This window comes from Typopeltis vanoorti, chromosome 14, assembly GCF_054136105.1.
Source record: "Typopeltis vanoorti isolate ZY-2024b chromosome 14, IOZ_Tvanoo_1.0, whole genome shotgun sequence".
Taxonomy (NCBI): domain Eukaryota; kingdom Metazoa; phylum Arthropoda; class Arachnida; order Uropygi; family Thelyphonidae; genus Typopeltis; species Typopeltis vanoorti.
The window spans coordinates 116346241-116359981 of NC_143562.1; the positions used below are offsets into that span (position 1 = coordinate 116346241).

At 36.1% G+C, this 13741-nt stretch overlaps 1 protein-coding gene across 4 annotated transcripts in view; it reads left to right on the plus strand.

Annotated features, from left to right (window-relative positions):
- retm (real-time) overlaps positions 1 to 13741 on the plus strand; it is a 469145-nt gene that overhangs the window by 435779 nt on the left and 19625 nt on the right. The window lies entirely within an intron of this gene.

Here is a 13741-nt window from a genome sequence, read left to right on the forward strand (position 1 = left end):
CATTAGACATATCCGCAAGGATATGTGTTTTGCATTATAGGAGATACTGAGACAGGAGTGTTGGTAGCTTGCTCCACCTTTGCAACGAGTTGCTCTGGTGTTGTACCACCTTACCCCAGTCCTGAAGATACTTTCAGGTGCAAACTTTGTTTGCTCACACTTGGATAAAGGATTAAACTAATTTTATTAAAATCTGTAATAGACTGGCATTGCTTGGCTGATTCCTGCCTTTCTGCTGCTTGTCGCTCTTTGCATTTCAGTGATCCAGATTTATGCTTTTTCTTTTCCGTGCTGGTTGGGGTAATATTCCTTAAATTAAAATGTGATTAAATTAAAAAGTCGCAATATTAAAGATCCGAGCCTATATAACGTATGCGTCGGCCTCACATAACCTGAATCAGAATGATGTTTTCAGAGTTATTTATCATCATCATCAAATTCCTGCCATGTACCCTCAAGGGATGTACAGGATATGATAGTACTATATGAAAAAATTACATCATTACTAACTTCCTATCTACAATTTTCCTCGAAATCAGTCTGTTACTTGTCAAGACTCCAACATTATCAGATCTTATATTTCTATCATCTAAGGCACTTTTTACTGTATCAATCCACCTGTTGTGTCGTTCCTATCCTTAATGTGCCCTTTCTTATCTCTAATGCTACAGGCCGAATCCCTGATAAGAGTGAAGCTGTTGTTTTGTGAGACAAAGAATTGCAAATGGTGGATGCCAATTTCTTTGTCTCAGCACTGGTTCTATCTCCCCTTTCAAATTCAGAGAAAATGTATTTGTATATGCTGTGCCACCCTGAATCCTAGGATATACTAAAAAGGTAGGACCAAGGAGTTAGAAACCAGTCAGCGTTCACTCTTCTCAGCTATAAATTTACAACTTGCAGTCATGACCTTATATTATACAGTTTCCTACCCTTTTGTGGTTCGTTATATCTTATGAGCAAGTGCAGTAGGATGAAGTACAGGCAAGACAACATTCTCATTAAAACAAAACATTTTAATTACAGTTAGAATTCATATATTACACTTAGAAGCACTTTGTTAATCATTCAACTAAATTTTGAATACAACATCAACACTCGCACATAGTTAATTATCCCTTTTCATGAATTTTTATCTTAGGAACATAAACACTAACATTTAATCACTTAGTCTCAATTTTCTACTCTAATCACTTAAATTTTACTCTTAATACTTATCAAATTCCATTCATATTTCTCTTTAACAATCCTATTCAAATTTTACATGTATCTTAGATTTAAATAAGAACATTCGTAATTCACTCTCTTTCAAGATACATTTATGAGACACTATTATATTTCCTTCTAAATCTCTCAGCAACAGTTCATAGAAATTTTTCTTAGCACACACATTAAAATCTTCTTATTCAATTCTTTAGTTAGTAGACATAAAGTTTTCACCTTACCAATTTGCTGGATATTCTACTTTGGCCACTTCAATTCTTTCATCAGACAACTACCTTCTATGATCGCTTTTCTTCACACTTCCTTGGGATTTTCTATACGATTTCCATCTATACTTCAACTGGAATTATTCTATAGTTTTCCACTATCAGGATCTGCTGGGCTTTTATTTCCGATTGGTAAGTTCTCTTGGTCATTCGATCGTAACTTCCACGAACAAAGGAAACCCACGTGGAGGCTCCATACCAGCCGGACTTCCGTGGCACAGGAATACAGCAGCAGGAAAATGTCTAAAATCCTGGTTCACAGCGTTACATCCCCTTTTAAACACCGTGCCGTTTCTCTCTTTCGTCATCGATGTACATGTCATGCTTTCACTATGTCGTGCGGCACTTAGCGCCGCTCGCGGAATCCTTTCGTAACTCTCGTGGCGTTATGGTGGAAGGGAGGGGGGAAGCACCGTGCTACATAACAGATATACTAGTACATTCACCACGTGTGTCTCAGAAGTCGGCCATTTCACATTTAGATTATTTCTTACCCAGCAAATGGTTAGCTATTTACATATCAATTCAGACTAAGCAACTATATAATAATAACACAATGAAATTTCACATTACTAAATAAAATATATAAAAACTAAATTACGAATTCTATACACTGCTTCTTTATTTCTGATAAATCATTATTTTTCTCAAGAAAGTGATAACAATGTTAAGTCCTCCGACTTAACACACCTATATCTTAGTCATCCTCTGGGTTGTTTTCCTGCCAACCTGGCAGAGAACACTTGTTTTGCTAATCTTTCCTCGCCCATTCTGTTTAAGTGACCATACCTCTTGACATCATCCAGAAATGTGTTAGCTCTGCTAACACATTTCTGGATGATGTCAAGTTCTTTCTTAATATCCTTGTTTTTAATATGATATTGCCATTGATGCTATCTGTTCATGCCCCTACTTTCTCAGAACTCTCATATCTGTGATCTTTAGTCTTTGGTCAGTATTTTACTTCTGACCCAGCTCTCAGATCCATAAGTTAAAACTGGTTTGAACACAGTCTTGTATACAAGTAATTTAGTATTCCGACTAATTTCTCTCTTATTCCATATGAATTTATTCAGTTGACTGGTTCTGTTGTCTATTTCCATATATAATTTATCATCTTCAGTAAAAATCGTACCTAAGTAGTCGAAATGTTTTACTTGTTCCACAGGTTCTCCATTCACAACGCAGTTGACATTTTCAATGATTCTGCCTATTTTCATTGTCTTTGTCTTGTTATTTGACCTTCATACCATATCTATTACAAAAGTTATTCAATTTAGTCAGGGAATCTTGCAGACTTGTAATGGATTTATTTAGAAGTATAACATCATCTGCATAAAGCAAAGAACTGACATTAACATTTCCAATTTTGATATCAGGTTTAATATCACTTTCCTTCATAATGTACATCCTTGTCTGACACCAGATTTAACATGAAATCATCTACCAGTACTTTCTTCAATTCTAACTGCTGACTTACAACTGAAATAAATACTAAGTATTGCTTGATATATTGTCACACTGACACCGTATAACTGTAGCGTATTGAATAGCTTCTCTCTTGGCACCTTGTCATATGCCTTTTTCCAGATCTCCAAAACTTAAATACAGATCTTTGTTATATTCCCATGATTTCTCAACTTATTGTCGTAAAGTGAAAATCTGATCCTGGCAGCCTCTATTTGGCCCGAATCCAGCTTGTTCTTCACCAAGCTTTTCCTCCACAATCCTACTCAACCGTTTCTCAAGTATACTTGCATAAATCTTACCAGAAACACTCAGTAGGGAAATACCTCTGTAATTCTCACATTCAGTTTTATTTCCCTTTTTATATATGGATACTATGAGAGCTCTACTCCAATCATCGGGAATTCATCCCTCTGTCCAGGAATCTGGCTGAATCAATCAATGTTTTCTTCATTATTTGCCACTGACTCTCGAGGGTTTGGTTCCTGTTCTTGAACTCTTTCATTTTTCTTGAATAATGTTTGTGTATTTTAGTCAACAGTTTACATCTGAGAGCTGCTCAACTTTTATTTGCTTTAAAATTTTTTTACATTCTTCTTATTATTGAAATTCAGTTTTATCCTGCTCAAGACTAAATGGTGATCACTTTCAATTTCAAATCCTCTGTACACTCAACTGTCCTGCACTTGAGAGAAAACATCATTATCAACACATAGTCAATGAGACTTTTCTTATTCCTTGTCTCTTCTCTTCTAACACAATGTTGGAACATTGTGTTAGAAGAGAAGAGACAAGGTTATTACTAACACAATGTTCCAACATTGTGTTAGTAATAACCAGTCCATGTTTTGAGAAGAAATCCAACAGGTATTTTCCATTATTATTAGCTTTGCTGTTTTCTCCAAATTTTCCCAAAATATTTTTGTGTCTGGCAATCATTTCCTCTACTATTTAGATCACCACCAAGGACCAACTTTTCAGTGTCAGTTGCTTCTTCTAAAGCCTCAAAAATTCCTCCACTTCTACCTTAGTTGAACCTTCTGTGGGACTATAGGCACAAATAAGTCTCATTGTCCAATTCCCCATTCTGATATTTGCCAACATCACCCTACTTGGTATTGTTTGCCATTCAAGAAGATTAGCCTCGTATTTTGTGTTCAATACTATAGCTACACCTTTACCCTGAATATAACATTTTGTATTTATTGCTCAGAAAAATCTCACCAAATTTTGTCTTTTTTGTTTCAGTCACCCCTCTTTTGTCGATCTGGTACTTATCCAATTCCTCAGCTTGCTCCATTTTTTTGCTATTCAGGCTTCTTATGGTGATAGTACTGATCTTGAACTCTGGTGACGAGTTGGGATGTGTTTTAGGATTTCTTACAGTAGCTGACTTTTCGCTGTTTGCCCTGGTTTTCTGGCAAAAACAACGGAGACCTTGTTTAACTGGGCAACACTCCAGCCAGCATGAAATTCTCTCATGTTGTATCATCATTTTATATTTTGGTTTAAGCCAGTAAGAATGCAATTTGGTCAGCTAAATACCAAATCGCCAGCCCATCCTTGTTCGTTCAGTATCCAGGTAGATACCTAACAAGGTGCACCATGGGAAGGTAAGGATTGGACGTTATGTCGGAAGCCCTGGTCAGTTCTCCGCATTCCTTTAAAGGCAATGTGGATGGCTCCTCTTAGTTATACAGCTTTGACCCTTAAGTACAATTAAGTAAAATTGAGTAACTAGCTGGTGCCTTTCATATGTCACCCATTCAAAGTTTTTATGTTAAAACAAATAAACTATCTCTATCACTTGGATGGAAACAATTCTCTGAACTATGCCCTAAAAAAGTCTCTCTTATAGAGCATCCTCATGGCCTAGTATGTGCATTAGGAAGCTTAATATGACACATGCTATACTGTCATTTATCCCTTTGGATAAATGACAGTATAGCATGTACTTGTACCCAACAAAGTGTATCTCTCCAATGCAGGTTTGCACTCCATCTCTCTGCATTCAGTTGTTGAATTCTATATAGGTTATCTTCTTTCCTATGTACAATCCACACCCAGTGCTTTGTGAAGTTTTAAAATTGTTGTAAAATATAGACCCCTAATTTTGATGTTCAGTTGTGCTAGATTCCTAGCCACATTACAATTGGGGGAAATTAGGCTGCAGATGTAGTTACCAGACCAGTTAATAATTTTCCTACATTCTGTTTGTCAGTCCCCATATACAGACTACAGACATTTTATTATTTCAACGTTAATTACACAAGGTCAAGAAGCACTGACAAAGAAATAATATGAGCATACCATATTTACTCAAATATAACTTGCACTTTTTTTCCCAAAAATTACATTTAAAAAATTGTGGTGCGAGATATGTGCAGGGATTTTTGGAAACTAATTTTTCAGGCAAAATCCAAGTTGACATTTATAATTAAATCCTCATTATTCATTATAATTTATAATTGCTCACATTATTTATAAAATAAATGCACTCAAATTTTAATTGTCAAAGTTATTTATGTGATCAGCCGCTCACCTTCCTCACGCGATATATTTGAATCTTTAGCTACAATCCTTCTGTAATTAACTTAAAATACACAGTTTCATTCTTGCTTGTCAGGTTAGCGAACACACTCACACACACATTAAACACATGTCAGTTTCAATTTGCCAGTAGGATTTTATTTGAAGTTAGCCTTTGTAATCTGTCTTAATGACATCAACAATTTCAAATGCAATCTAACAAACACTTATTTCATGCATGTAATTGAAAATTTGGACAAATGTTTGGACAAATAGCTTTTAGTTAGATATAGTGTTTGACTGTACAACATATGGTTTTGTTTGAGTCTATACAGTAAAGTTTCTGTGGGAGGGGACATGATTCATTAGTTAGTGCTGTTTTTATCCCAGTTGTCTCTAATTGCACTATTTGTTGACAGATATTTTGGAAATTTTTTTTTTTCACTTGGTTAGACTACAAATTATATATTTAGTTTAACCTTTATCCAAGTGTAAGCAAACAAAGTTTGTGCCTGAAGTATTTTCAGGACTGGGGCAACTCGTGGCAAAGGTGGACTGAGTTCTGGTCACTTTCCTTAGTATCCCATAATACAAAGCACATTTCCTTGCAGACATGTATAATGCTATGCATTATGGGAAAGGTCACTACCCAGACTGGTTTTGACCTTTATTGAGGTCTCTTCAGTGAGAGCCAGACCCAGAGGTGATACCAAGGTTGAAACAATGCAGAAGCCATATTTCCATATGCCAGTTGCCTCACACCTTATTATTAAATTACTCTGGATTAGAGAAAGATATTGGAAGTTTTTTTCTTTTCACTTGGTTAAACTGTAAATTATATATTTAGTTTATCCATGTGTAAGCAAACAAAGCTTTCGCCTGAAGTATCTTCAGGACTGGGGCAACTAATCCACGTGCTAATATATAGTATAGTATGCCCACTGATACGTGACCCTTCAGCACTTCTGCGCATGTCAAAAGAAGAAGAATCCATTCCAATATTAGGGTAATCAATCCATATTATGGAATGAGTGTTTATTATTACACGTCAGAAAATTAACTTCTCTTTTATGATCATTGTAGTTTTTAAAGGGCTAACCATTTTGCTTATATAACCGTTGGAAAATTTTACATATAAAGCATGTGATTTTGCGTGTTGGTGACCAATTCGTACATAGACTTATTTCTTTCTCCCCTTCAACACGAATTGATTCTTCTTGGCAGTCTGCCAATGACAGCGCTTGATTCTGTGGTCGGACTATACTTGCAGAATGATTTCAATGGGCTGGAATTGTGGTTATGTGAAAATGTAGTATGTGGCCTCTTTCGATGAGTCCCTGACTCCCTGGAAGTCTCTCTTAATAATATAGCCTCAGTAGGGGGTGTACAGGATATTATGATATTACTATGTGAAAATGTCAGTTCAATGTTAACAAGGTCACTGTGGTGTGATTAGATATCCAATGTCTTATAATATTGGTGGGATTATGCTAGAAGAAACTGATCAGGCTAGGGATCCTGGAGTGTTAGTAGATAGCAAGTTGAAGTTCAAGGGTCACATAGCAAAAATTATAAATACAACTCAGAGAATAATTACAATTCTGAAACAAACCTTGACATGTAAAGATATGGAAGTCATTTTGCCTCTTTACAAGACCTTCATAAGACTCACTTGGACTATTGTTCCTCGGGTCTTGTCTCCTGGTTTCCATTGTGATTCTGAGATATTGGAGAGAGTGTTAAAAATGATATCAGGATGATGGAATACTGATTATGAAGACAGATTGAGAATTTGTAGAACTGTAGATACTAGCAAACAGGAGATAGAGGGGTGATATGATTGAGACTTACAAACTTCTGAAAGGATCATACAGGATTTCAATTCATGGAATTTTTCAATTTATGGATTGGGAAAAGTGGGGAAAGGACAAGAGGGCATCCTTGGAAGCTGAGAATGAATGCCACTAAGAATTGGATGAGGGCTAGATTTTTCTCTCATAGGGTGGTGCGTGATTGGAATAGATCGCCATTGGATGTTGTGAGTGCAAGCAGTGTGAATGAATCCAAGAATAAGTATGATAGCTGGTGCGTGTAGTATGTGGCCTCCTTCGATGAGTCCCTGACTCCCTGGAAGTCTCTCTTAATAATAATAATATAGCCTCAGGAGGGGGTGTACAGGATATCATGATATTACTATGTGAAAATGTTACACTGTTGCCAACTTCAATAATTTTCCTCCAAATCAATCTGTTATCTGTCAAGACTCCGACATTATCAAATCTTATTTTCTGTTTTCTAAGGCACTTTTTACTGTATCAATCCACTTATATCTTGGTCTTCCTTTAGATCTTTTTCATATCAGCCTGGCAAAGAATACTTGTTTTTGGTAAACTTTCCTTTCTCATCTAGTGCCCTCCCTCGATGAATCTTTGAACTCCTTGGACGTGTCATATAAATGAAAATATGATCCTGACAATCTCTGTTTTGCCAAGCTCCCTTTTCACAAATTTCCTTATCCTGAATTATGCAGTGTAGTCACTGTGCAACTTTTATAGCTCCATATTTCAACATTTCTGGTTGACTTTCATTTACTCCAGCTGCCTTGAAGTAGAAAGAGCCATCAAGGTTTTGATGGCTCTTTCAACTTCAAGTGAGTAATAATTGGCAATTAAGTGACCTGAGACATCTGAGCCTAGCTCTGTTAACACATTCCTGAATTCTCATAATGTCAAGTTCTTTCCTAACATCCTAATTTTTAATAGAATATTGCTATTGTTGCCATCTGTTCATCCCACTAATTTTTCTCAGAACTCACAGTCTCTGATCAAGTGTTCTATTTCTAACTCAACTCTCAGATCCATAAATTAAAATTGGTTTGAACACTGTCTTATATATAGCTAATTAGTGTTTTGACTAATTTCTTTCTTTTTCCATATTTTAAAAAAAAATAATTCATCTGATTTCCTGATTCTGTTGTTTATTTCTATATTTAATTTCTTATCTTCACTGAAAATCCTGCCTTAATAGCTGAAATGTTTTACTTGTTGTATAGGTTCAAGATTCATAATTCAGTTGATGTTTTCAATGTTTCTGCCTATTTTCATTGTCTTTGTCTTTTTATTGCTGATTTTCATCAAATCCAGCAGTTCATCAATTCAGTCAGGGAATCTTGCAGACTTGTACTGGATTTATTCAGAGGTATACCATCATCTGCATGACGTAAAAAGCTAAATTAACATCACCAATATTTACCAGATTTAATACCACTCTTTCATAATGTGATCAATATAGATAATGAATAGCAATGAAGATAATGTGTATCCTTGTTGCACACCTGATTTAGCATCAAACCATCTTCCTGTACCTTCAATTCTAACTAAAGAGAGACTATATATTGCTCAATATGATGTCTCATTTACACCATATAACTATAGCGTTTTGAAGAGCTTTTCTCTGGCACCTTGTCATATTCCTTTTCCAAGTCTTCATAGATCTGGAAAAGGAATATGACAAAGTGTAGGATTTGAACCTGCATCCTTTTGGCTGCGGGTTCAAATCCTGCTGTGGACATGATGTTTTTGAGTGTCTGTGAAAATACTAGTGGTGGTGGTGAGCAGTAGATAGCATTGGTGTAGTTATGTTTTGCTGTAGCTGATAGATTTGAGTGGTGGAAACAGAGAGTTGGTAGCGTAGGTGCACTCCCTTGATGAATCTTTGAACTCCTTGGAGGTGTCATGTAATAATAATAAGATTCCCATGCCTTAAAGTGAAAATCTGATCCTGACAATTTCTGTTTTGCCAAGCTCCCCTTCCACAAATTTCCTTATCCTGAATTATGCAGTGTAGTTACACTGTGCAACTTTTAAGCTCCATATTTCAACATTTCTGGTTGACTTTCATTTACTCCAGCTGCCTTTCCATATTTCAAGGTTTTGATGGCTCTTTCTACTTCAAGTGAGTAATAATTGGCAATATTTCATGAATTTTAGGATTGTGCTAATTATTTTTGATAACGAAGTGTGTATGTGATTTTTGGCATGATTTCTGCCTGATTTATTAGTTGAAATTTCTTTTTTTTTTTTAATATAAACAATAGCAGTCATGAGGTCAACCACACAGGCATTGACCAGTGTGAATAGACAAGCACTGCCAAAATCAAGTGGCTTTAATGACATAGACTTTTCAAAAATGATTCGATGTCATGAGTGCAATATGTATGCGTGGCGGAGTGTAAGAGATGTGTTTGTGGGGAGAGAGAGCAAATGAACAAGAGATGAGAGTAAGTATGGATTTGTCAGAAATGTGATATATTATTCGACCACGAGGCAATGAATGTGAAACTCACCGAAAAGATAGAAGACGGTGTACATAAAAAAAATAATAATTAAAAAAAAAACAGAAATGAAATGAAAGCTAGAGAAATTAGGAAGTGAAAGAAAGCAAGAATGTCAAAGCAAAAGTTAGTGATAATGGTGTGAAAGAAAGTATGAATTAGGAAACGGAAGTAAATTGCAGCAAAACTGGTAGTGAGACTGCAGGAGTGACAGAGAATGAAATTGTCAAAAACCAAGATTTGACGGAACAGTTATTGAAAATTACATGAGGAATAAGCAGAGTGGTGTTAGAAGTCTAGTGAAAACTAATGAAAATGTGCAAGAGAATAGAATGAAAGAAAAAAGACTAAAAGAGGTGACGAGTGATTCCAGGATAGCGGTATATGGAGATTCCATAGTTAGAGGACTAGTTACTGAGAGAGAGTTCATAAGGTCTGCTATCCAGGAGGGAGAATGAGTAGGATAATTAAGGAGTTGGATATGAGGGAGAAACAAGCAAGAGAGTTAGTCGTGATTGTGGGGACAAATGATCTAAGTGGACACAAGGAAGATGTGTGGGCGAATATCAGGAGGCTATTGAGAAGAGTGAAAGATAACTGTAGTGGAAAGGTTGTCAATGTGTTAAGTTATGAGGATGACAAGTTGCGACGTAGAGCCAAAATCATGAATGGTATGTTTTACAGAGCTGTGTGATGAGAAGGGAGTACAGTTTGTAGATGTATGGCATTCATGTGAGGGAAGAATGAAAATTATATAGGCGTGATGGGCTGCATTTGAATGGCTTTAAAGAAAGTGCACTCACCCCAAATTCATCCCACTAAAAAAAAAAAAAAAAAAAAAGAAATTATTATTATTATTATTATTACGGGTATCTCCATGGAGTCAGTAGACTCATCGCGGGAGACCCAAGCTAGCAAAACAATATCTGTCATATCTCTTCTTGAATTCATTTACAGATGAAGAGCTCACAACAAAGTCAGGCAATGAATTCCACTCATTCACCACCCTCCAGGCAAAAAACCTTGTTCTGACACCTTTGTTTACCACACTCTTCTTTAATTTCCAGAGATGACCTCTTGTTCTTCCATCACTATCACACAGCTGAAACATTTCCCCTGCATCAATCCTATAAAAACCTTTTAGTAATTTGAATGTTTCTATCATATCCCCTCTTCTTCGCCTATCAGCCAATCTCTGCAATCCACAAGCTCTCAATCTATCAATGTAGGGAGCATTTTTTATATCACTCACCAACTTGGTCACTCTTCTCTGAACCCTCTCCACAGCCTCCTCATCTCCAAGGAATCCAGGTGACCAGACCTGAGCACAGTAATCCAAATGTGGAAGTATCAATGCTTTGTAAAGGGGAATAATAACCTCTTTATCTCTGGATGTCAGTGTGTTCCTCAACAACCAAGTAATCCTATGTGCAATCTTGGACACCTTAGCAATGTGTCCTCTGAACTTCATCTCCTTATCTACCAATACCCCTAAGTCCCTAGCCTCATCAATCTCTTGGAGTACCTTTCCATCGATGTAGTACACAGCTGGTAATCTTTTAATCCCAAAATGCAAGACTTTACACTTTTCCACATTGAACTGACATCCATTTTCTTTTGCCCATTTTACCAGCTTATTTAAATCCTCCTGCAAACTTTCAACATCAGCTTGATTTTTTATTGCACTACACAACTTTGCATCATCAGCAAACAACTGAATATCTCCCTTTAAGCCGTTTCCTATATCATTTATATACAAATTAAACAACATTGGCCCAAGCACAGAGCCCTGAGGCACACCACTGGTCACCTGCCTCATTCTGGACTCGGCTCCTCCATACACCACCTTATGGTATCTCTCCCTGAGCCATTCTCCTATCCATATCACCAATTTAATATCCATTCCCATCTGTCAGGCAGCAGCCTACAATTCAGCCATTAGGCTATGGAATGGTAACATTAGAGAAGACCCAAATAAAATTACATCTGAAATGGTGAAATACTAAACAACAGTATACAAAACAACCTAGAAAAACTCATTGCCTTGGAAGAACAGCATATAAATTTCTGTCAAAGAACAAATATGCAATTTGTTCTCCTTGCCCGAATGGACTTACATAAACAAAATTCTGGGATTACCTAGGACCACTTTTCCTTAAATGACTACAAGAAAGTTACTTATGGGCTTCAATAATCTGTCACATCCTCAGTTGCACATATCTCATTCCAAAGAAGAGAGACTACATAGACCTTAGAATCTAGCTGCCAATATCACTATTTAATAAAGACTGCAAAATCATCTTGGAAATAATTGCAAACTATCTGCACCATCTGATGATGATGTCCACTACCAAATCTATGTAGTACCAAGAAGATCAATATATGATAACCTACATTTAATCAGGGACCTCATCCACATCACAGTCAAAATTAAAATTTAGTACTAATGAGTTTCAACTAGGAAAAAGTTTTCAAAAGAATGGAGTACGAATACTGACAGAATAGAGCATTAATACATCTTTGAAATACTGAGAATGTTTGTATATTGGCATCTCATTATCCAAACAATCTCACTTATACAGAGAAATGCAGCTGGCTCACCTGCGTTACCATGCTGATTCAACTGATGTTTCACAGAATTGTATAGCAGCTACAGTGGAGTAGCTTGAAGAAGATAGATTAAAGCCAGTAGCATTTCTCAGTAATAAACTTAGCAACTCAGAAAGGAGTTATTCGATGATAGAGAAAGAAAGATCTATTAGACATAATTATCCTCTGCAAGCTGAAGTATTTGTTGTATGGTCAAGAGATAGAACTAAAATCAGATCACAAGCCTCTCATGTTCTTGAATAATATCAAGGATAACAACCCAAGAATTATCAAATGGGATTTGGAAGTTCAAAAAAGGTGGCTTGGTAGTGTCCTATTTACAATTACCATATTAATTCTTTACTCTAAATTAATTATTTTATTTTTCATATCATAAGTATATCTGAATATCTCATATCTGAATTTTAATAAAGATATTGTACAATAGGTCTCTTTAAACACTTATATGTTAACTAGCTCTTAATAAACAAATTCTGGAGACAGAAATATTATTTTTATTATGAAATGACACTCCATACTATTTACTACCCAGCATTAGCATTTTTTGTCCGTAAATTGTGTGTATGATAGCTGATTTTTCTCTGTATGGGATGAAAATCCCAAGTTTCCAGGAGGAAAAAATCTGCTACCTCTGCATGAAATCGACTGACTCACTTTCAGTTGAAAACCCGTGTAATAATTCCTCTTCTCATGATGAGAATAGAACATGGGTCTTTCCATTTGAAGGGCACAGTTCCACCATTCTTCCATTTGCACTATGGAGATATATCATGGATTTCGTATTCATAACATTCTCAATGTAATGATTTGTTTGCCATTCTGGCGTAACTGGAGATTATAAAATCATAATCATTATTTTTTGATAGATTAAAAATGTATTTATGAATTTTGCAACAGTAGGTTTGCTTCTATTATCTGAATGATATGATGGTAAGAATCACATGGTAATAACAAAATTAATAGAGTAATACAGTTGTTAAGGCAGATGCTTGGAAGGTGCGTCGCCGGTACGAGACCGTGCGATCTGCTCAAAGTTATCCAAAGTCACCAGGATTTTCAGACTGAAGCCCAATTGGTCTTGGTCTAATAAAAGCGCTCGTCCCCGAAGGTCGGAGCTCTGCTGCATGTATTAGCTCTAGAATTACCACAGTTATCCAAGTAAAAAGGTACAATCTAAGGAACCATAACTGATTTAATGAGCCATTTGCGGTTTCACCTTGCTTAGGCATGTACTTAGACATGCATGGCTTAATCTTTGAGACAAGCATATGACTACTGGCAGGATGAACCAGGTAGCATTCGATCATCGAAT